Source organism: Carya illinoinensis, chromosome 3, assembly GCF_018687715.1.
Source record: "Carya illinoinensis cultivar Pawnee chromosome 3, C.illinoinensisPawnee_v1, whole genome shotgun sequence".
NCBI lineage: Eukaryota > Viridiplantae > Streptophyta > Magnoliopsida > Fagales > Juglandaceae > Carya > Carya illinoinensis.
Genome location: NC_056754.1, coordinates 13,494,100 through 13,517,316, shown reverse-complemented (window position 1 = coordinate 13,517,316; position 23,217 = coordinate 13,494,100). Strand labels below are relative to the sequence as shown.

General features: G+C 43.0%; 1 long non-coding RNA gene across 1 annotated transcript; it reads right to left on the bottom strand.

Annotated features, from left to right (window-relative positions):
* Window positions 1-2,436: 2,436 nt before the first annotated feature.
* On the bottom strand, window positions 2,437-22,421 carry LOC122303357. Its single transcript, XR_006240657.1, has 3 exons — window positions 22,409-22,421; window positions 9,370-9,372; window positions 2,437-2,954 (listed from the first exon to the last, which is right to left on the bottom strand). It is a non-coding gene; the product is annotated as an uncharacterized LOC122303357 (long non-coding RNA).
* Window positions 22,422-23,217: the final 796 nt, after the last annotated feature.

Here is a 23,217-nt window from a genome sequence, read left to right as displayed (position 1 = left end):
ATATTTTTTAAGAAGTGATAATTCTAAAAATTATAATTCTTTATATTGAAAATTTATAAAAAAAAAAAAAAATAAATATAAAAAGAGTAATAGATAAGTTGTAATAGAGTAATAATTCTATTTTTTTTTTATATACTACTAGGTGGGAGTAACGTGCAAAGTACGTTTGTCTAATTTTATGAAATGATTATTTGTAAAAAATAATATATATTTTATAAAAATTATTGATGTCACTTAATAATTTAAGGCATATTGGAGAAAATAAAAAAATTAGTTCAAAGTATCATATAATCCAATACATGTTTATAACATCTATAATTTTAGTAAAGATATATACGAAAAATTTAATAAAAGTCTAACACAAACGGTAGTTCAAAATATGTATCGTTTGATATTTGTATTATAATTTATCAATTTATGTCATCCTGTAGACAATCAATAGAGACAACATTGAAATTCTTATTTTGCTGTTGGTTGAGTCGATCAGGGACAACATAAAGTTAAAACATAATCTTTTTATAAAATTTGTAGTATAATATTTTCTATATATAGCATATATATAAATCATAAAATATATTTTGAAATTGTTGGTTGAATTTACTCTTTCTTGATTAGTTCAAGGATCACGGCCTTTGTCACGTCCCTATCATAGCAAGCCCACGTATGGAATATGACTTAGCGGAAGCTACGTCCTACTACCATGGAAAAAAAAACACTTTGATTAAACACACTTATATTATATATTATATGAAATTTTTAAATTTGGAATACTCAATAATCTGAATTAATGAAACGTATAATACACGTATATTATACTTAGGGATTCACGTTTTATGCATCTAATACACGTGTATATGTTAAGGAGAAAGAGAAAAATATAATAACTAATCTTTAATTACTTATTATTATATAAACTATTAAGTATTATAATTATTGAGATTAATAAATCATATAACAAAATTGAATGCTATCTCTCTCAACATTTATGTCTTCATTTTATGTGCCAAACCGTTAAAACAAACGGTGTTAATTTTAACGGAAAAACAAGAAAAATCGTTAAAACAAGATTTTTCGTTTTATACACACTTTTTATATATAGAAGATTTCTGACATGCTAACGTGATAATTTGTCGGTTACACGGCAGTTACAAACGTCGGTTGACTGTAGCAGTTTTGGATATATACATTGAAATTCAAATATTTATTTCTTTCTCAAAAGCTAAAACCCCCACCAAAATTAGTACTATCATGTGGACGTAAGTGTAACACGAGGATGTATCGACCATCGTGTCTTCGCGTCGAAAATGTAGGGTATTTGTAATATTTGTCAGTGAATATTAAAATACAGAAAACAAAAAGATAAAGAGATTGATTGGCCTGGAATTAGGGTGTGATCAGACTGCACAGACAGCGACATCTCATCTAACTTGCATGCTGAGGCCCCTCGATCATCTCCAATATCATCCATTACTTGTTCAATTGACCCACTGTTATCCGTCCATGGAATTTTCACGCCCACAAACAGACATGATATTCTTCAATGTATTTTATTTTTAATTATAGATTATTGATAAATATTTTTAAAAAGAATATTATGTATACTGATTTTTATATATTCTTTATACACTCTATGAATGATTAAATTAATTATTTTTATATACAATTAAATACATCAATAAAATACTTAAAAAAATATAAAAGTGATATAGAATTTTTATATTTTTAATTATAGATTATTGTGAATTTTTAGATGAGACTTGTGCCACTAACACTTGGACGACCAACCGCATGCGCATCATTCTCAGCTGCTGTCTTTAGCTACCGGTGTTTCATGGTTTCATGTTTTTTTTTAAAAAAAAAAAAAAACAAAAAAAAAGTGGGGTAAGAAACAAAACAATATCTGAACAAAACGTTAACGCATATTTCGAAAAAGCAGATTCCTTTTTTTCTTTTCTTTTTCTTTTTTATTTCAACTGTAGGGGAGCTTTGAACGTTTTCGACATGAATATGCGCTTGAATTCCGTCCTGACTGAAAAAGACGTCCCCAACTCGATCATGGCGCGTGGCTCGCACTTGATCTAACTGCGGTAGTCTCAGATGGCGCCACTGCTCTCCTCGAGATGATCCGCCACCGCCAGGAGGTGCGACGTTCGCCGATCACGTTCAGTGAGAAGCCGTGGAAGATGGTGGCTGATTTGAGTAGGTATGGACGAGATCAGAGAGAGATTTAAAGATACGTGCAAGCTGGGAGGTAGGGAGGGTAGTTGCCCTGCCCCTTTGCGCCCGTTGGCTTAAGGGTGTATATATATATATATATGTAGTGGCCTGCAACTAAACGGCCTTCTGGAAACTAAAAAGAAAATGATCGTCCGGCCACAATAAAGAAAACCAATTAAAAAGAACCACGATGACCAATTTGGGCTTTGGGCGCCGAGGTTTAAGAATTCAACCTGTATATTTCTCCGGTGATCAAATGCCCATATCTCAAAACATCAAAGTTGAAGCACAAGATCACAAAACAGAGCATCAATGATTAAAAAAAGACATTAATTCGCACTACTTTTTGAACAGATAGTAGCAAAGTACTTGCTTACACTGCCAAAAAGGCTCAAGCCCAGTAAACCCCCCCCCCCCCCCCCCCCCCCACACACACAAAAAATTAAAAACCAAAAAAAACCATAACCATCACCATGATAGCACAGAAGAAGCTGGTATCATCAACGGCTAGCGGAGGCAGCGGCCGGCGCTGTGCCTTTGAACAGGTCATTGAAGATCATCCCCTTGATCTTGTTGGCTCGTGGCTGCGGAAGTTTGGTATAGTCAGAGTCAGTCGGGCGGGGGCGGGGGACAGGACCTGGACGGTCGCGGGGATTTTCTCCGTCGTTTTCACTCATACTTCACTCTCTGCGTCCCACCGGAATCTGCAGTCTTGGAGTCAAGTGAGCGTCCTTTTCCTTATAGAAGAAGGGAGATGATAGAATACCAACTTGATCATAACTATATAAAAAAATAATATTACTTTAAATCTTATCTTTAACTTTTACTTTTGTAACATCCATAATTACAGGGACCATCCATCCGCCACCGCCGGGAGTGGGAAAAAAAAGGCACGTGCGGCTATACTCATGCAGATGTCATCGGATTAGCGAGTGACGGATCTACGTAAGTACGTCATTACGTGCGTCTTTATATCAGAGTAACCCCTTTTCTTATGAGTTTTGTACATATAAAATGTGTGTTAAACATTATTTATTTTTTTAATATCAGCTATGTCTTGATTCATTGAATGTGTTTAAACAATGTCTTTTCAGATTATTTAGTCTAAAATTAAAGGTTGAGATAATAATGCTACTTCTGGCGTCGAATGCTCAAGTACTTTCGAGACTTCAAAGCGAAAAAGAAAAGCGCCCACTTTCAATTCCCCGTCAAAAGGTAAAGCACAAAACTGCCAACCGCCCGCCAAAGTTGTAGAATTCTTCTTGGCCGCTAAAAGGATTAAATAGAAATTTTGGCCCGTCATGACCAAATATAATATATATATATATAGAAATTTTGACAACTTAGGTTACGTTGGGAAATTAGCGAAATGAAAATGAGTTAAATTTTTTTATGAATAATAATGAATTAAAATAATGAAGTGATTTTTGTAATATCTATTTAAAATAAATTTAAACATATTTAAATGTTACATAAAAAAAATATTGTAGATCATAGATTAATATAATATTGGAAGAGAGATCTTACCGTAGACGTTGCCACTGCTCACAATCCAAAGGCCATGATGATAGTGATCAGGCTAAGTACCTCTAGTATCAATTAGATTCACATGAGGATGAAAGGGATCAAGATATTTAATCCTTGCCCACAAAAGATCATGGTCAAAGGGGTTGGAGGGACCATTCCAATCGGAGGGCCCTAAAGCATATAATATGGTCTATAATATATTAAATACCAAGAAACCCATAATTTGAGCCCAGCATGAGTCCAAAAGTACGAAAGGATGGTTAAGAAGAATTCAAAAAGAGATATACATGACGTCACCTTTAACGGAAGGATAAAAACAGCAAGAAGTGATAAAATTATTTAAAATCCTAAGCCTTAATCTATTCTGGTAAATCCTGGATGAGATATGTGTGGCAAATGAGCCTATATATACAGGTAATATTAAAGTTTAAAAGAAGAATCTCTCTAAACTGACTTTAACATCGGAATGTTTGCAGGAGGAACCTCCCTCGAATTTCATCAAAGAAGAACTACCGAGCTATGAGAGATTGAAAGTGAGACACGTCCCGAAAAGAGGTCATGAAGATATTCAAGATGCTGTGCAACTGAAAAAATATTCTTTTTATATATAGGAGAACAAGTAATACACAATTTAAACAAAACAATCATACAACCTTACGATGCCCCTTGTCAATCTACTTGTTGGACATTAAAACAACAATGCTGCTAGGGACAATCATCCCATGTCCCCGCTGTGGCCTCACGGCTCGCGTCAGCTGATAAATTATTAAAAAAAGAAGAAGAGAGAGAACGAAAAACCAGACACAAAATGCGAGGAGGAAAATTTATTTGGAAACTTTTGTAGAGCAAAACTACCAAAACCGGAGAAACAAAACGCCCTCGTGGTCTCCATCTTTCGTCGTTGTCACCAACATTTCTTCTGAATTTTTTCTGGATTCTTTCATCGACATTTCTAGGTAAGACAGAGGAGGCTCTTTTCTTGTTTGTTGTTCTTCTTTGATGAATTTCACACTAGAAATGGACAATACAACCCATTCAAATGTTGCTATAGAACCTTTATGGCCTCTTACTTCTTTTATTAGGATTTGAGTCCCCCCTCAAGAGGTAAAAATAAAATAAAATTGTAGGCTCTAGAAAAAGCAGATGAAAACATGAGTCATTTCTTGGATTTTGGCTAAATTTTATAGGGTCAATGGACCTATCTCAGAACAAGACAATTGGGGTGGTGCCCCCAACTGAGCCCGTAACCTTTTTATGTGAAAAGATATTAAAGTTTCATTGTTTGGCTTCTATATCGATCCAAAAGAGATCTGACGTGAAATGTGAGAGAGAGAGAGAGAGAGAGGGGATGCCAAATGGTGGAGTTTGTCCTTTTCAATAATGGAACTATTTTAAGCTTGATAGTTGTAAAGGTATCCCGTCTGTCAGTGGAGGAAAAAAAAAAGAAAAAAAAAGCGGGGGAGGGAAAGGTGGTGACTGGTGTACTTATTGGACCCTAAATGAATATATAGAACACCTATGTTCAAAGATAGAGAGTGGGATGTTAAAAAAAATTATAAGAGAGTGGGCATGCCCAAGTATATGGTACTATAGTCTGTCAGCAGCAAATGAACAAGAGGTCTTTCAGTACCTAACTTTAGGGCATGCAAGTATATGGTATTATAATCTTTATAAATAGAAATTCAGAAAAAGGATTGAGGTTTTTCAATCCCAAACTCCAATAGCCTTTTGATCAAGAAAAGTAAAAAGAACATACTTCACTGGTTAATATACAAGAAAATGTTGTTCTTTATTCTAAATTTTGTCATTTTTAGTCACATTTATAGACTCGAATAGTTTGTGCTAGATTGGGTAATATTCTTCTTCTTTCTTCTTGTCATTCCCCATGCTGAACTGAAAAAAAAAAAAAAAAAAAAAAAAAAACCTGGAGAAGAATAAGATTAGTATCAGGCAGGGCTTTGCCACCATGACAGGCCTGAGCTTGTCCAAAGTTGTGAAGGGGTCAAAAGATTGAACCCTACCCAATGTTATGGTTGTAATCTTCAAGCCCAAGCCTGGGCTGAGCCAACATTATTGATCCCATCTTTGTGGCTAGCAAGTCTACTTGGTGTTGTGGATAAATACAACAGAGCAATACCACTCCCAACAAAAGTGTCGAGTAATATCCATATATTTGGACAGAGTACGAGGGGCATAGGGAGGACAGAGTCGCAACTATCCATTTATTTGAAATATTATCAATTTTTACTCTTTGTTCATAGCTTCCTAGAGTAAGAAACTCTTATTTTGCCACCAATTATTCTCTCTTTAATAGAGATATTTAAGAGATATATTGGCAGTGCATATTTGTCTCCTTCTCAGCATAGGAAACGGGAAGAAGGAACAACCAACTATACAGACATTATCTAGCTCAAATTTCTCATCCCAGGTATGTTTGTTAATATCATTTAATATATCAATAACATTGGTATTGTTGAGTCGATATTTATTTCCAAAATACATCAACAACTTTATCTAATAACATGTTAGGACATACCATCAACTAGTCCAAACATCCCAAATTACATGCCTGGTTACTCTGGACTAGTGCCTACGTGGTCACCGGCTTTTCTATCATATCTGGTTGGCAACCAATATCCAATCAACATATAGGTGGTGATAACATGTTATGATTTATTTTTAATAAGTTGGCTTCTTTGCACCTATAAAAAAAAAATAAGTTGGCTTTTTTTTGCAGGAGTTTAATTGTAGACTTTTTGTATTTTTTGCAAAATGCTGGTTACCCATTTCAACATGGCATGGAACCTCTGACTTCTATCATCAATACAATCTCCGTTACAAGCAGAATAGTTGGTGGGGAAACTGAAGCGCCATGTAGATCTCCTAGAGTTGAAGAAAGTACTAAGGATAGACCAAATCCTCCGGAAACCAATGATGGCAATGTCGGGACATCTCAGAATGTGCAAGTGGATGATAATGATACAATTAAGGAGCCAAAGTTGGGGATGGAGTTTAATGCCCTTGAAGATTTAACAAGTTATTATAAGCAATACAGTAATAAATGCGTGTTTGGGGTGATGACAAAACAAATTGAGAGGGAAGAAGATGAGGTTGTTAGATATGTCACATTCGCTTGTGCTCGCGGTGGGAAGGTCCGAATAAGACGTTCAATGTTGCCAACCCACGTTCGATAGGAAAGACATAATGTAAGATAAAGATTAATGCCTTAAAGCAAGATGGAAAGTTTCGGTTGACTACAGTTCATAATATCCATAACCATGACCTCAGTCTAAAGAAATCCCGCTTCTTCCGATGTAATAGAGAAGTCAGTGATGCAGTAAAAAGGGTCCTAAATACAAATGATTTGGCTGGCATCTGAACGAATAAGAGCTACAGATCTTATTCGTTCGGATTCGAGAACTTCCCATTTTTGGAAAAGGATTGTTGTAATTATATTGACAAGACAATACATTTATAAGTTGGCGCAGGTGGTGCTAAAGCGCTTCGAGAGTAATTTTTACAGATGTAGTACAAAAATTCTAGGTTCTTTTAAATGATAGATATAGATGATGATATGAGGTTAAAGAATGTCTTTTGGGCAGACCCCCGTAGTAGAGAAATTTACCAATATTTTGGTGATGTAGTCACATTCGACACCACATTGATTGAATATGGGATGGATTGTGGAAGGATGATGTGAATATTTTTTGTTGTGGATGGATTGAATATTTTTTGCCTGGGTGTATACCAATAGATAGGCTTCTTATGCTCGTAGATTTTTTCAACTAGAACAGAGTCAAGCTACGATATTGTGATGGGGCATCTTTCATTGGGAATGGTCAGAATGAGGTTTGGTTGGAGCGATTTCTACTCTTAACACTTTTTCCTGAAATTGTAGCTACTAATTATGGCATGAGTTTCATGTATATTATGGCATCCAAGATGAAAATATATTATTTCATTTGATCACCTTACTAAAGAGGTGAGGTGCAATCATTTGCAAAATGATGAACCCCAAGATTGGTGTATATCATGATTTGGATGCTATTTATTATAGGACATGAGTTCACTATATGACCTGAGAAACAACCTGCATATTCCACAAAATAACAATCCCAACTGCTCAATGGCTAATACAAATATACAAGTCCAATACCTAAACACGGAACTATTAACAACAATCCCAAATTACGTATATAGTACTAGGTAAAATGCATGGGAATTTTAAGGATACACGCACATTATTCTGGCATAGGATGCTATATTCCAATTCTTGGAATCATTTCACAGAATTGAAATAAGCTGTCATAACCAGTGCAAAAGTTTGAACTTCTGCACTCTTTGTATATAGTCAGAGAGTAAATAGAGTAACCTTCTCATTAAAAGGAAATTAATATGCACTATAATTGCAATTCTAATCTCCATTCATAAACTAAAAAGTTAAAAGAAAAGAAAAGAAAAGAAAAGAAAAGAAAAAGTATTGTTTGCAGTTTTCATGTCCATGGAGTCCATATACTTGAATCAATCAAAAAACGTTCTTCATTAATGTGAGGGGAACAGGCCCCAGGCCCAACAGCTCAACTCAGAACCTCCCAATAGCCCCAAACCAAAGTGAACAAGGAAGCCCATTGCAGCCTAGGGTAGGGGCCCGACCAGCTGAACATGGGACCAAGAGGAGGAAGGACATGACCCGCCTCAGTGACCCCCTATGCCTCACAAAAGGGCACCCAAGTTAAGGCTCATAGCTGATCAAGAGGCCCATCACAGGCCTGAATCACCTTAGACCACATCAGGGAGCTGGAACCTAACAAAAATTACACGCACAGGAGATCGAGAGACAGGCTGGTAACCAGACATGCCCAATCATGGGCACCCTAGCCAGAGACATGTCGCATTTAAAGCATGTTAGAATACATAAACACACGAAGACACACCTCTAGGACAACACGGCCTCGGCATGGCACTGAACTGTAGGTGCAGAGGTATGGTAGGTTTGACCTGAACATGACCTGGCATCCTACGATCCCCCTCAATATCAGAGCTCAAGCTAGGTATAAATGCCCCAACCCCATCCACGAGAAAGGATTGGATACTCTTTCACTTCGTTCACTTAAGAACTTTCGACTAACTTTAGCATTGGAGGATGCACGGGCTCCACTAAAGTCCACCCTTTGCTCTTTTTGTAGGTTCCTAAGCGTGGGTCTAATGGAACTGCTTAGGTTGTGAAACACGATATTAACAGTGGCATCGTTTGTGTGATATTTTTCTTTTCCTTAACAGCATGTCCTTTGCATGCCGGCGGCGACATAGTCCGAAGCTATGCTAGGAAAGGAGTATATAGGAGCGGGTGTGATGAAGGCGAGGCTGACAGAGATGGAGGAGACAATAAGGAAGCTCACCGAGGAGATGGGAACACTACGCCAAGAGAATATAGCCCTGCAGCAAACCAACAAGGAGCAAGTGGGGGGAGACGAACTTAGCATCAACGAACATGTCGATTAGTGGCACGACCAGGCGAGTGCAGTGGCAAATGAGAAGAGGCGTCGGGTGCACCTCGAGCTGCGAGAACTGGGTGACAAGTATGTGGAGATAGCCAAAATGGTAGGTGAACCCTCCACTATCTACCAGCTACTTGGCAGCACGGACCTGCCCTATATTGCCGGGGTCATGGCAATGCCCCTCCTGTCAAAGTTTAAAGTCCTCCAAATGGAGCTATACGACGGAACTAAAGATCCCTTGGAGCACCTATATACGTTCAAAGCCTATATGACCCTGCACGGTTTCCCTGGGGAAAGCGAACGTCAGTATTGCAACTACCACATGACCAACCGGCATAGTGCCAAAGATTGCTATGCCCTGAGGAGAAGGCGAAAGGAGGATCTATAGAATCAGGGGCGTTGTTTAGAGGATCGCCGAGAACAGTATCAGGATGCCCGGTGGGGGACTAGCTCTAGGGAACATGTGACCATGAAAGAGGCCCAGAGGAGCCTTTAGAGGACAGAAAGACCAATTGAGGAGATTCGCACGATCATATAAGGATATGCCGGGAGAGGGAACACCTCATTCACTTGGAGAGCACAAGCTCGTAGGGCATGGTACGAGGAGGTCTTCACAACGGGCAGGGTCCCATCCGGAACTCAACGGTCGGCCAAGGGGGTCACCATAAGCTTCAGAGAGAAAGATGAAGAGGGGATCCTTCACCCGCACGATGATGCGCTTGTAGTTACCATGCAGGTAGAGAAATTCACAATCTGGCAAATCCTAGTAGACAACGGAAGCTTGGTGGACATCCTGGTCTGGGAGGCCTTTGTCAGAATGGGAATCAGCCCAAACTGGCTACGTCTAGCCCCCGAACCTTTGAAAGGCTTCACAAGCAATGTGGTGCAGCCGATAGGGGTCATCACCTTGTCAGTCCTGGCTAGGAAGGCTCTGAGGACTACAACAACCGTGTAGACTTTCTGGTGGTCAAGGCTCCCCCCTCGTACAACGTGATAGTCGGACACCCCACCTTGAACAACCTGAGGGTTATGACCTCCACGCATCACCTCAAGATGAAATTTCCCATCGACCTAGGAGTGGGGGAGATTCGCGGTGAATAGGTCCTAGCCCAGAAATACTACTCTCATAAGCTGAGACACGAGGTAAAGGTGGTCACAAGTGCTGAAGGGGCAGGGAAGGAACTGAACCACCTTTCCCCCTCCCCCCGACCTAACCAAATGGGATGAGGAAGTTCGGGATGAAGGGGCCTGTGCCAAGCCAAGCTGAACGAACCCTTGGAACTTGTCTTGGTCGACAACCAAAGGTCAGTGTGGACTGTCCGGGTAGGAACCAAGCTGGCTCTTGAGTTAAGGCAACCGCTGAAACGCCTCCTTGTCAAGCACCAAGACGTCTTCGCTTGGAGTCATGAGAGATGCTAGGGAGAGACAATTTGATCATAAAGCACTGGCAATGCATTAACCCAACAGCCTAAAGGGCCAAGCAGAAATGACGAAGCTTATGTGTAGAGAAGTACGCGTGTGACGCCCCCAAATCCCCATGCCCTGACACGGAAAAATCGAGACATCCAGATGGTGACATCGCTGGTCACCACCCTATCGACGAGTGTCAAGTGTGTGTAAAAGCAGCAAATGTGCTTGAAAAAACACGCGACGGATAGTAAAGTCATATAACTAAGTACCAGAATTTTTCTTAATATAATACAAAACTGTTCAAAACATACATAATAAAATATTACGAATTACAAATATTATTCAAAGCAACAACAAGATATAACTTCAACTCAGAACTCCGGCGGAGCCGCATCCTCGGGCTCAGCCTCCTCCTCTTCTTCGAACTCTGCACCAAAATCTACGGTACCAAAAATGGTACCGCAGGTAAGTAAAATCCAAACACCACCAGATAAAAACATATAAAACTCAAATAATATGCATGAAAGGATGCCAATGCACACAACCCATAAAATCATATTTTTACCACGCACGCCAAAAATCCCATTTGGCCCAAAATATATCCTTTAATCATATCCTCGCCATTATCCCAGATAATGGCCCAAAAATCAGTCTCGCCATTTTCCCAGAAAATGACCCATTAACCAAACCATCAGAGCACTATAGGCGGGAATCGCAGGCGGGACTCTACCACCATCCATGCTCACCACCATCCCTACGCGTGTACCGTAAGTGAGAATCACAGGCGGGACTCTACCACCATCTCTGCTTGCCACCATCCCTACGCCACGTGCACCGTAAGCGGGAATCGCAGGCGGGACTCTACCACCATCCCTGATTACCACCATCCCTACACGTGCCTCTGAATCAAACCAATCAATCCATACGTTCATACATACCAATAAAACATTTCTCGCTTGAAAACCCAGTTTTCAATATTTAACACATGCATATGCGTGCACAATGCAATGCAAATGATACGACACCAATTAACCAACAATTTCAAACATCCATAACAACCAAACAAGCAACTCCGTCCTCAATTCCATCCGACCCCCGACTCCTCAGACTCAGTCCGGAATAACCAACCAGTCATGAATAATTATTATAAAAGTAATAATATATTTAAATCTAAAATGAAGTTTGGAAAATACTTACAGCGCTATATGGTATTTTTTGAAACCTCGCAGCGTTGCAAATGACGTACGAAAAACAACGTAATAGTGTAATTTACACTGTGGCTGTGGGTAATAAATTACTCACTTTCAAACGGTGACAAACCAAGGCACGAAATTGATAGGGAATGGTCTTGAGATATTTATGAAGCTAAGGGAAACGAGTTTCGGCCGTGGGTGGCGGTGGAAATGGTGGAGGAAGTGGAAAAAGCTCAAATCGGAGTTGAGCTCGTGGGAGCTGCTCTGGCAACGGATCGAAGCCGGAAATGGGTGGTTTAGGTCGGCAAGAGGTAGGGTAAGAAGCTGTGAAGAGATGGTGCCTGGAGGTGGTGCGACGGCGCCAGAATTAATGAAAAACCGTGTGGCTTGGAGGAGCTCGTGGTGGCTAATGGTGGCTCGGATGGAGGTGAAACTTGGTGGGGATGTTCACCGGTGAGAGGGGAAGAAAAATGGGTGGGTGGTGTAGGCCACGCCGCCGGCGAGCGGCAGTTCTGGGCTGCGAAAGTAACCGGTGACAGGAGAAAAAACAGAGTAGGTGCCGTGACTTCCAGGGGCTCGTGGCGGCTAACGGCTTGTCCGATGGCTCTGAAAATTGGTGGGGATGATCTCTGGTGGAAGGGGAAGAGAATGGTGGGGGTGGTGTACAACACAGCCACCGGACGGCGGCGCAATGGGCGGCCGAAGTGGCAGCGACGGTAAGGGGAAAAAGAAGGGGCAGCGCTCGGGAGAGAGGAAACGGGGAAGAAAGAAGAAGAAAAAGAAAGAAAAGAAGAAAAAGAAAAGGAAAAAGGGAAAAAGAAAAAGAGAAAAAAAAAAAGAAATGAGGTCAAATCCTTACTCAGGAAACCAAAAACAGATCCGCCGAAAATGATTTTAAAACCGTAAAATGATTAAAATAAATTAAACACAACATCAAATAAATTAAAAACTAATTAAAATAAATTAATTTAAAATAAATGAACTAATATATTTATTAAATTAAAAACACTTCTTCAGTGAAAATACACGTAAAAACGGGTCATCACAACGCGGCTATTGCCGAGGAGGTGGATCTACTTCTGGCAGATGGCTCATTCACGAGGTACACTACCTGGAGTGGCTCTCTAATGTTGTTTTGATAAAGAAGGCTAGCGGGAAGTGGCGGATGTGTGTTAGCTTCATCGATCTGAATAAAGCTTGCCCGAAGGACAACTTCCTCCTACCCTGCATCGACTTGATTGTGGACTCAACGATGGGGCACCATCTCTTCAGCTTCATGGACACCTACTTTGGATGCAATCAAATCAAGATGAGTCCAGCTGATGAAGAAAAGGTAGCATTTGTCACAGATCGAGGGTTGTATTGCTATAAAGCCATGTCGTTCAGCCTTAAGAACATCGAGGCCACCTACCTGCAGTTGGTCAATCAAATGTTCAAACAACAGATCGGCCGAAACATGGAGGTATACGTGGATGACCTATTGGTAAAAAGCAAGAAGGTGGAGTTGCACTTGGCAGATCTCCAAGAGGCCTTCTCAGCTCTCCGATTGTACTGAATAAAACTCAACCCGACGAAGTGCGAGTTTGGGGTTGGGTCTGGAAAGTTCTTGGGGTTCATGGTCTCTGAGAGAGGTATTGAGGCTAACATCGAAAAGTTTGAAGCAATAATAGGGATGCTTTCCCCTCACAACCTCTATAAGGTCCAGTGGCTAGCTAGTAGGGTGGCAGCCCTTAATCGCTTCATTGTTGGGTTGACCGACCAATGCCTTCCTTTCTTCAAAGTTTTGAAAAAGGCCCAGGAGTGGGATGCAGGGTGTGAAGAAGCCTTCTCTGACCTAAAAAAGTACTTGACTTGCCCCCCTTCTCAGCTAGGCAAAACCAGGAAAGGACCTAATCATGTCTTTAGCTGTGTCCCCACATGCAGTCTAGGTAGTACCAGTCTAGGACATTGAGGAAGGACAAAGGCCCATCTACTTCACAAGCTAGGAATTCCGTGGAGCTGAGGCCCGGTACTCGTGAATGGAAACGTTGCTGTTCACACTGGTGGTTGCGGCAAGAATGCTAGTGCCCTACTTCCAAGCCCACCCAATGAAGGTATTGACCGACCTACCCCTCGAGAAGATCCTTCAAAAGCCAAACACCTCTGGTCGGCTCACTAAGTGGGCGATCAAACTCAGTGAGTTTGACATCGAATATCATCCCCATGCCGCGATCAAAGCACAGGTACTGGCAGATTTTGTCACAGAATTCACCAATTTCCTGAAGGAAACACCAGTGGCACCCCTGGAAAAACCATGTCAGGTCTATGTAGATGGTTCATTCTGCCGAGCTGGTGGGGATGTAGGGGTGCACATCGTAATGAAGTAGGGGGAGGAGCACAATTACACGGCCAAGCTTGCCTTTAAGGCGACCAACAAAGAAGCCGAATATGAGGCTCTCTTAGCAGGAATGATAGTAGCACGATTTTTGGGAGCCAAGAGGTTGAAGTAAGGGCCGATTCCCAAGTAGTTGTCAACCAAGTGCTCGGATATTTCACAGTAAAAAGGGAAAGACTGAAGAAATGCCTTAAACTCGTCTACAACAAATGCGACCACTTTCATTACTTCCAGATCTAGCAAATCCCAAGAGGGGAAAATCAAAAGGTAGATCGGCTGGCAAAGGTAGCGTCGGGATAGGAGGAACCACCACTCCAGGAACAAACTGTGATCAGAACAGTTGATACCCCATCAATAGGAATGGGGCAACTCGCCATAGTCTTGGCATCCCCTGAATGGGAGGTAGATATCAAGGACTTCCTGCAGGAGGGTAAACTGCCCAGTGATGTAGAAAAGATGCGAAAGGTTAGAAATAGAGCAGCTTGGTTCACCATACTAGAAGTGGTTATATACAATAGGGGCTTCTCCGAACCCCTCCTCAGGTGCTTGTCGTCAAATGAGGTGCCGTATGTCCTAGCGGAAGTTCACGAGGGTGTTTACGGAAACTACATGGGAGGCAGGGCGCTAGCTGCAAAGGTGACCCAAGTTAGTTATTATTGGCCCCATTCACTTAGAGGTGCCCAAGATTTCACCAAGAAGTTCCCAAAACGTCAGGAACACGAGCTAGTGCCGCACTGCCCCCAGAGGAATTAACTTCGATAACTGCCCTGTGACCTTTTGCACAATGGGGCCTAGACCTGATTAGCTCACTCCCGATGGCCAAAGGAGGGGCTAAGTTTGTAATGGTAACAGTCGACTACTTCATGAAGTGGGTTGAAGCAAAGGTCCTGGCAAGTATCACCTCGCAAACGATCAAGAAGTTCCTTTGGAGGTTGGTAGTCTGCAGATTTGGCATACCCCACACCTTTGTGTTGAATAACGGGAAGCAGCTTGTCTATTCGCACTTCCTGGATTGGTGCATAGCTCGAGATCAAGGTAAAATACTCATTAGCAGGACACCCACAGGCCAACAGTCAGGCTGAGGCAACCAACAAGACTCTCATCTCCACTCTAAAAAAGAAGTTAGGAATGCACAAAGGACGAGCTTCCAAGCATTTTGTTGGCATATCTGACGACTGTCTGAACCCCCACTAGAGAAATGCCCATAGCCCTTGCTTGTGGGAGTGAAGCGGTAATCCCTGTCGAAATTAGGATGCCGACATTCTACATACAACACTTCGATCTAGCCACCAACAATGAGAGGCAAGCAGAAGAGTTGGACCTTCTAGAAGAAAGGGAGAAGCGGTGGCCATACCGACGATGAACAACAAACAGAAGGCAGAGCAATATTTCAATAAATGGGTAAGCACTCCTTCAGAGTGGGGGACCTAGTATTGAAGCAAACAAGAGTCACGACCCAGGAGGAAAGAAAACTCGAGCCTCAATGGGAAGGGACATACGTGGTAACCGCGAGTAACATGCTCGACTCCTACTGCCTTAAGACCAGCGATGGACTCGAGCTTCCCCATCATTGGAGCACTGAGCACTTGAAGAAATATTTTGTATAAGGGCAGAGAGCAACAACTTGTATGTGAAAGTGAATCTTATGAATGAAAATCTGTAACCGTTTGTCTCAAACCTCTTTGTTATCTCAAGTTCGAAAATAAAGTCGAGTATCTAAACTCTTTGTGGGGTAAGGCCAAGTTTCCAAGACTAGTCGACCCCCCTTTAACAAAGAGGAGTCCCTAGACTCGCTACGGGGTTAAGCCAAGTCTCCAAGACTAACTGACCCCCCATCTAGCAAAGACGAGTCCCTAGACTCGCAATGAAGTTGAGTCCCTAGACTCACTGCGGGAGAAGGCCAAGTCTCTGCGGCTAGCTGACCCCCTTGTCTAGGAAAGACGAGTCCCTAGACTCGCTGCAGGTTAAGGCTAAGTCTCTGAGACTAGCTGACCCCCCATCCACCAAAGACAAGTCCTTAAACTCATAATGAAGTCAAGTCCCTAAACTCACTGCTGGGTAAGGCCAAGTCTCCGTGACTAACTGACCCCCTATCCAGCAAAGACGAGTCCTTAGACTCGCTTTGGGGTAATACCAAGTCTCAAATACTAGTCGATCCCCTGTCTGGTAAAAAGGAGTCCCTAGATTCACAACAAAGTCGATTCCCTAAACTCACTATAGGGTAAGGCCAAGTCTTCAAGACTAGCCGACCCCCTGTCCAACAAAGATGAGTCCCTAGGCTCGGAACAAAGTCGAGTTCCCAGACTAGCTGCAGGGTAAGGCCAAGTCTTCGAAACTAGCCGACCTCTCGTTCAACAAAGAGGAGTCCCTAGATTCACAACGAAGTCGAGTCCCTAAACTCGTTGTAAGGTAACACCAAGTTTCTAAGACTACCCAACCCTTGTCTAGCAAAGACGAGTCCCTAGACTCGTTGCAGGGTAAGGCTAAGTCTCTGAAACTAGCCGACCCCCCGTCCAACAAAGACGAGTCCTTAGACTCACAAAGAAGTCGAGTACCTAGGCTCACTGCGGGGTAAGGCCAAATCTCTGAGACTAGTCGACCCCCCATCCAGCAAAGACGAGTTCTTAGACTCATAATAAAGTTAAGTCCCTAAACTCACTGCGAGGTTAGGCCAAGTTTGCGAGAGTTGCCAACCCCCATCCAACAAAAACTCCTTGGTCAAGTCCATCAGAGAGGCATGAGGGAACCCACCCCTTACTCCCAAAGCATAAAGAACAAAAAGTATAACAAACAAGATGCAGACATAAAGGAAAATGCTTTCATTAATCATGCACACAAGGTGTTGTTTACAAAAAAGGGGAAGGGGAATAAAAGGAAAAACCCAAGGAAGGGAAAGAGGTAGGATGGCTCAAGCTTGTCACTGAGGAGGTGGGGTAGAACTGCCAGAGGGGTAAGGGTCTCCCGAGGTTCTTGCAGTAAGCCCAAACCTTAGGGTTCGGCGTGAGAGTTTGCAAGTCTAGCTTGGGCAAATCCGACTTGGGCTGTGCCAACGAATGCTTCTTTCGTCGTTCGAGGCCCTCCCAGTAGCCATACAACCAAACCGTATTCCAAATGGTGTTGGTATTTTGATCCAAACCTGTATCTCTGCAGCATTCTGGCCATGATCTTGAGGCTCGACTTCAAACCCGTGATGGAGAGATCCTGCATCAGAAGGGTTGCATTCTTTTTGGACACCTCCTGCTTTAGTTTCTGGGCCTCCTTCTCGACCCGGCCAAGCGTTCCCCTTAGGGTCTGTGCCTCATTTGTGCTTCTATAACTCAAGGACAGAAGCTACGAGTGCTGTCCACTAGCCTAGCATGGTCCTGACGGAGCTGCCTTAGCATCGCTTGGTCTCGGGCCAATGCGATCTCTCGAGCGACCAAATTCTGCACAACTGTGTCATGTTTTTCTGCCAGCCATTTGTTGTAGATAGCCAGCTTATACCCATCGTCCTCGGCGTTGTCGAGCTACGTCTTCAGGTCTTCTTTCTGACACTTGCTCCTGGCAGACTCCTTCTCCAATTCCTCGATGCGTTTCCGCATGTCCTCAAGCTCTCGGATCCATCCCTGATGATTGGACTCAAACTCATCGTTTCACTGAGCCATTTGCTTCAGCTTATAATGCTCGAGATGAACCAAGAAGGCCAGTTGACAGTTGGCCTCAAATAGCTCCCCAAGCTCCTTGCCAACCATAGCTGCTAACTGGTCAGCAACCTACAAACAGTACAAATAGTAACAATGCACGTAAGCAGATAGTAACAATGCACGTAAGCAGAAATATTATGCTAGAAAAGAATACTCAAGTGTTCAGATGAAAAGTAAGGGAGAGATGCACAAGACCACACCTGAGCGAAGGCAAGGTGCAACTTCCGAGCTGTCCGTTCAATAGTAGCCACACAGGCCTTCTCGATATCCAACTTTGGACCCTGGCTCGCCTCGATTTCAGCTGTATAGGGAGGGTTGGCAGGGCCCAGGGATAAGGAGTGGCCCGATCCTGATGCCCCTGCCTCCTCTTCACCAAAAACCCCTCCCAACTAACCTGGGCGGCTCAGCGACTAAGCTTGGGAAGACGACCCTCTATAGAAATCACGGCGAACATCCAGCTCTGGCTCCTAAGGATTGTCATCATTGCTCTACACGACTAATGAAGGGGAGGAGTAAGGGAACTTGTCATCCAGGCCAGAATCAGGCAAAGGAGATGAGCGAGAGTGACTTCTCGGCGCATCCTTCTGGCTCCCTTCGGGAGTCCATTCTTCCAGCTCTTCTTCTTCGTCTTCATCCTCGTCTTTGTCCCCCTCTTCCTCCTCCTCGCCTTCGTCCCTCTCTTCCTCATTTCCGTCTTCTTAGCCTTCTTTATCGTCTCCCTCCTCTTCTGCAGCCTTTTCACCTTCTTCTTCTTCTTCCCTGGCAGAAGTAGCAGGGAAGGAGGAGGGAGATACGGGTGACTCACGACCCACCCCTGAGTGTCCAAGAGCAGTTTCCTCCCTCAGAGTGTCCTCAAAGGACTCGAATGCCTCCATCCCACTTGAACAGTGCGAGGGAAGTGTACAAATGAGTCGAGGAAGATGGCCTCAAAGACCAAATCTTCCTCCTCCTTGAAAAGGGGAAGTGGCAGCTCGACGAGGGCATGGCGAGGGCCAACGGAAGAGGAGGGCCCAGCTGTTTGACTCCGTAGGGATCAGAAGAGGAGTAGTCAAAAAAAGAAGCACCAACAGCAGCATTCGACTCGCCAGGGAACGATGTCATCCTCCCCCATGTGGGGGGAGGAGGGGCCCGGATGTGTGAGGGCTCGGTCTGTCCTCTCTCATTAGGAGAATGTCCCCAGGGCTTAGAAATCCTAGAGGACCTTTGGTCGTGGCACGCCTTTGACCATCTGGCTTCATGTCTAGAAGGGTCTGCCATCCTCTTTTGCCCCTTAGGAGAGAATCCCCAGTCAGAGGAGACCTGGTTGGTTCGGGGGGAACAACTGGGCGACTGGTAGAACTCCTGTATGTTTCTGTCGAAGAGGGACACGTTAGTATTGGATTTGAACTCGTAGGCCCGCGCCCAGGCCATAACCTTGGCAACACACACCTCCTCCTTTGGAGTCAGTCTAATCTTCAGACTCTATGCGGAAGGGAGGACCCCCCAATTTACTTGAACGGAACTCCCCCTATGCCAATTCTTCCTCGGGGAATTTTCGGCCCGAGCCCGATATGAAGAAAAATTTTTGAGTGTGATCTTTGACAGTCGAATGTCGAGACTCGAGCATGGCTATCCTCTGGCCTGGTACCCTAGCCTGAAAGCCACAAAGGTTTCCCAGGTGGTGGTTGATGTAGTACACCGATAGGAACTCCATAGACATCAAGTCAGGATACAACTCGTCCACCACAGAGAGGGCCTTCCTGGTAATAACACAGTTGGACATCAGTAGTCTCCAACCATTGGAATTGAGTTGGGTGGAAGCCAACCCCAAATAGTGAAAAACCTCCTAGACAAGACGACAGAATGGAAAACGAGCCCCACTAGTGAACATTTCGGGGTAGAGGACCACTTGAATCATTGACCCATCTGAAGACACAACGTGTTCCTATAGGCAAGGGATCTCCAGAATGACTCACCGAGGGATACTGTATCGGATCTGAAAGGCATAAAGGTCCTCGCTGGTCACCATGAAACCCAGAGTTTGCCGTCATAAGAAGGGGCGAGGCCACTAATGGAAGTTTTCCAAGCCATAAGAACACAAAAAAGAGGGGTGGCAAAAAGGGACAGAAGAAAAGCGAGAGAAGAGAATAAGTGTTTCGGTCGAAAGGGAGAAGAGCACTAGAGAAAGCATTGGGGAGAGAGGGGCACTGGAGAAAGAGTTGTAGAAATGCTAAAGGAGGAAGGAGAGGGAGAGCCTTACATAGCCTAGAACGCCTGAGCAGGGCACTAGAAACAGTGCGTTACTATCATAAATGGCGTCAGCGAAGCAGCTTGCGAATCCCAATCGGCATGAGTAAAGGAAGGGATGTCAGGTGCATGATGAGCACGGGCTAGTGAGCTCTTGAGAAGGCTAGCGGTCGAGTAGCCAACCAATTCCATCAACTGCCGTTAGGTCTGGGCAGTGTGAGAAACAAGGAGACGCATGTCCTGCGTGGGACAGGTGGCATGAAAGCTCGACCGACAGGAAAGCTAGAAATATGAAAACATGGGAGGAGAGACGTGTGGGGACCACGAATCAATCACTAACGAGGAAATGGAAGCCGAGCCGTCACCCCACTGCCAGAGGGGTTGGAAGCTCAAGAGGTACACCTCCAACCCTGCCCCTCCCCTCTCGGGTCTAAAAAACTGAAGCGTCAGAACACCTGTGAGTAAAAATAAAATTTTGAAATCCCACCACTTAACGTGGTGAGAATTCGTGGAGTAATGTGAGGGGAATGGGCCCCAAGCCAACAACCTGGCCTAAAACCTCCCCGTAGCCCCAAACCAAAGTGAATAAGGAAGCCCATTGCAACCCAGGGTAGGGGCCTGACCGATGGCACACATGGGGACAAAGAGGAGGAATGACATGACTCACCCAAGTGACCCTCTTTGCCTCACAAAAAGGCCCCTGGGTCAAGGCCCATAGCTGATCAAGAGGCCCATCACAGGCCTGGATCACCCCATACCACATCAAGGAGCTAGAACCTGACAAAAATTACACAGTTGGGCGACGCGCCAGTAACCAGACATGCCCAGTCATGGGCACCCTAGCCAGAGACACGTCCCATTTAAAGCATGTCAAAATGCATAAACAAGCGACGGTGCATCTATGGGACAACATGGCCTCGGCATGGCACTGAACTGTAGGAGCAAAGGTATGGCAGGTCTGACCCAGATAAGACCTCGCATCCCATGATCCCCCTCAATATCAGAGCCCAAGCCAAGTATAAATACCCTGACTCCATCCACAATAAATGATTGGACTTTCTTTCACTTCATTCACTTAAGAACTTTCGACTGACTTTAGAATCGAAGGATTCATGGGCACGACATTAACAATTAAAAAGAAGTATAATCATCATAAGCTGCCCCTGCATTTCCAGTACGCACTGGATTGAGAAGACCCTGCAATCTCAAAAGACAGCTTTGGTTGGAAGGTTATCTTACATATCTATTAGTTGTCACGACACTGGCAGATGTTTGTTCAATATCAGCACGAAGAATGGATAAAGCACTAAAGTCAAGATTAGGGAAAACTGAGAAACGACACCAAGGACATTATACATTCAGTCGAAACTACTCATCAATACATTCTACATGGAAATTGTGAGCACATGGCAGGCCACGAACCTGCAACAATTTTAGTAGAAACTTGTGTTCAACTACACTTGTTATAATCAGACCACCATTAGACAGTACAATTTGCACCACTAGATATTTAACACCCTCAAAGGGTATTGAATTATTTTTTTTTTATTATTTTTTTTTATAGGGAAAGAAGGTATTAAAGAAAGTTTGGCACCTTCATTGTAAAGATCCAGAACATGCCCAAAAAAATATGATAGTTTACAGAGCTCAGGAATTAGCATTAAACAATCTGATTGCGCAAAAATAAATCTAAATGACTAAAAAACCTATCTCAAGTAACCTTCATATGGTCCCACATATAACCAAATGATGAGAAAGGAACTCAAACCAACCATGTCCATATAGTTTGAATACGAATTCATTAATATGAATAGATAGGTTTTCCTATGAGTAATGCTCTCTTCACAAGGTTTCTTTCACAATTTATCATCTCCACCATTGAGTTTGAGAATCAAGTACAGTTTCGACAACTGTGAAGGAAGGGTTTTCATGATACATCATGAATGGGTTGTGAAATAAATCTTGAGAAAACAGACTAACTATTTTGCCTCATCACGACAAATATAGTAGTGCAACTGATTTGTTTGAAATGATAAATAAAAAGCATATAGGAACACAAAATTACCTCATTCCCTACGTGGAACTCTTCTAAGAAAATGGGACATTCACTGCAATCTTTTGGAACAACCTTTAGCCTGAACTTTGGAAGTTCCTGAATAAGTGCTTCCACTGCTTCTCTTTGTGACACCCCCCCATCCCATTAAAATAAGAACCCAAACTTCAAGATTTAGAACTGGATAATATTAGTAATAAAGTTGGCAGATGCAACATGGCTTTCACATCGGAAGAGAACTAGAAGTATTATGAGAGCATTATAAACAGAACAGACTAGAAGGAGACCAATAGAGAGTAGTAACAAATGCATTCTTGAATAAATCAAATACAAGTCCACCAAATCCCTAGCATAGTTTGTGCATAAAATACCTATGACCACATGCACATACTGCATTATTATGAATATGTATAGGCAAAACACATACAACATCAGTAACGCCCTTGAGGCTGTGTTTGTTATGGCAGTAAACATTTTTTGGGGGGAGAACATTTTCTTTTATGTGTTTGGTAGGGACGGAGATTCACGGTCAAAGGAAAATTTTACGTTGTTGAATAGGACATTTAAGCTTTGAGATGTAAAATGGCTTATCAATCTCAAGAAACCTAAAGGCCATTTTCCAGACCTCTCTCCTGTAGTAATTTTAATCCCATAACTAGGCTTGTCGACCTATGCTCAGCAACCCAACAACCACCTTTATTCACCCACCACCCAGCATTTCACCTAAACTACACCTTACCAACCACCACCACTCTACCTACACAACTCTCTACTGGCTGCCATCCCTTTTACTTATTGCAACAACCCTGCTTTGGAAGCATCCAACTCATTTTCGTCCTCCCTTTTTCTCTCTCACTTCTTTAACTCTATGCACTCCATCAAGTTCCACCTCACCCATTGAAAACACTTCCGACTCCATTGAGATGTGAGACTTAGAAGAGGGTTTCGGGGCTTAAGAAGAAGACACTCTTTGGGTAGATTAGGGTTAGGGTTTTGGGGTTTTGTGGGAAGGGGGTCCTTGTGGATTCATGGGTTT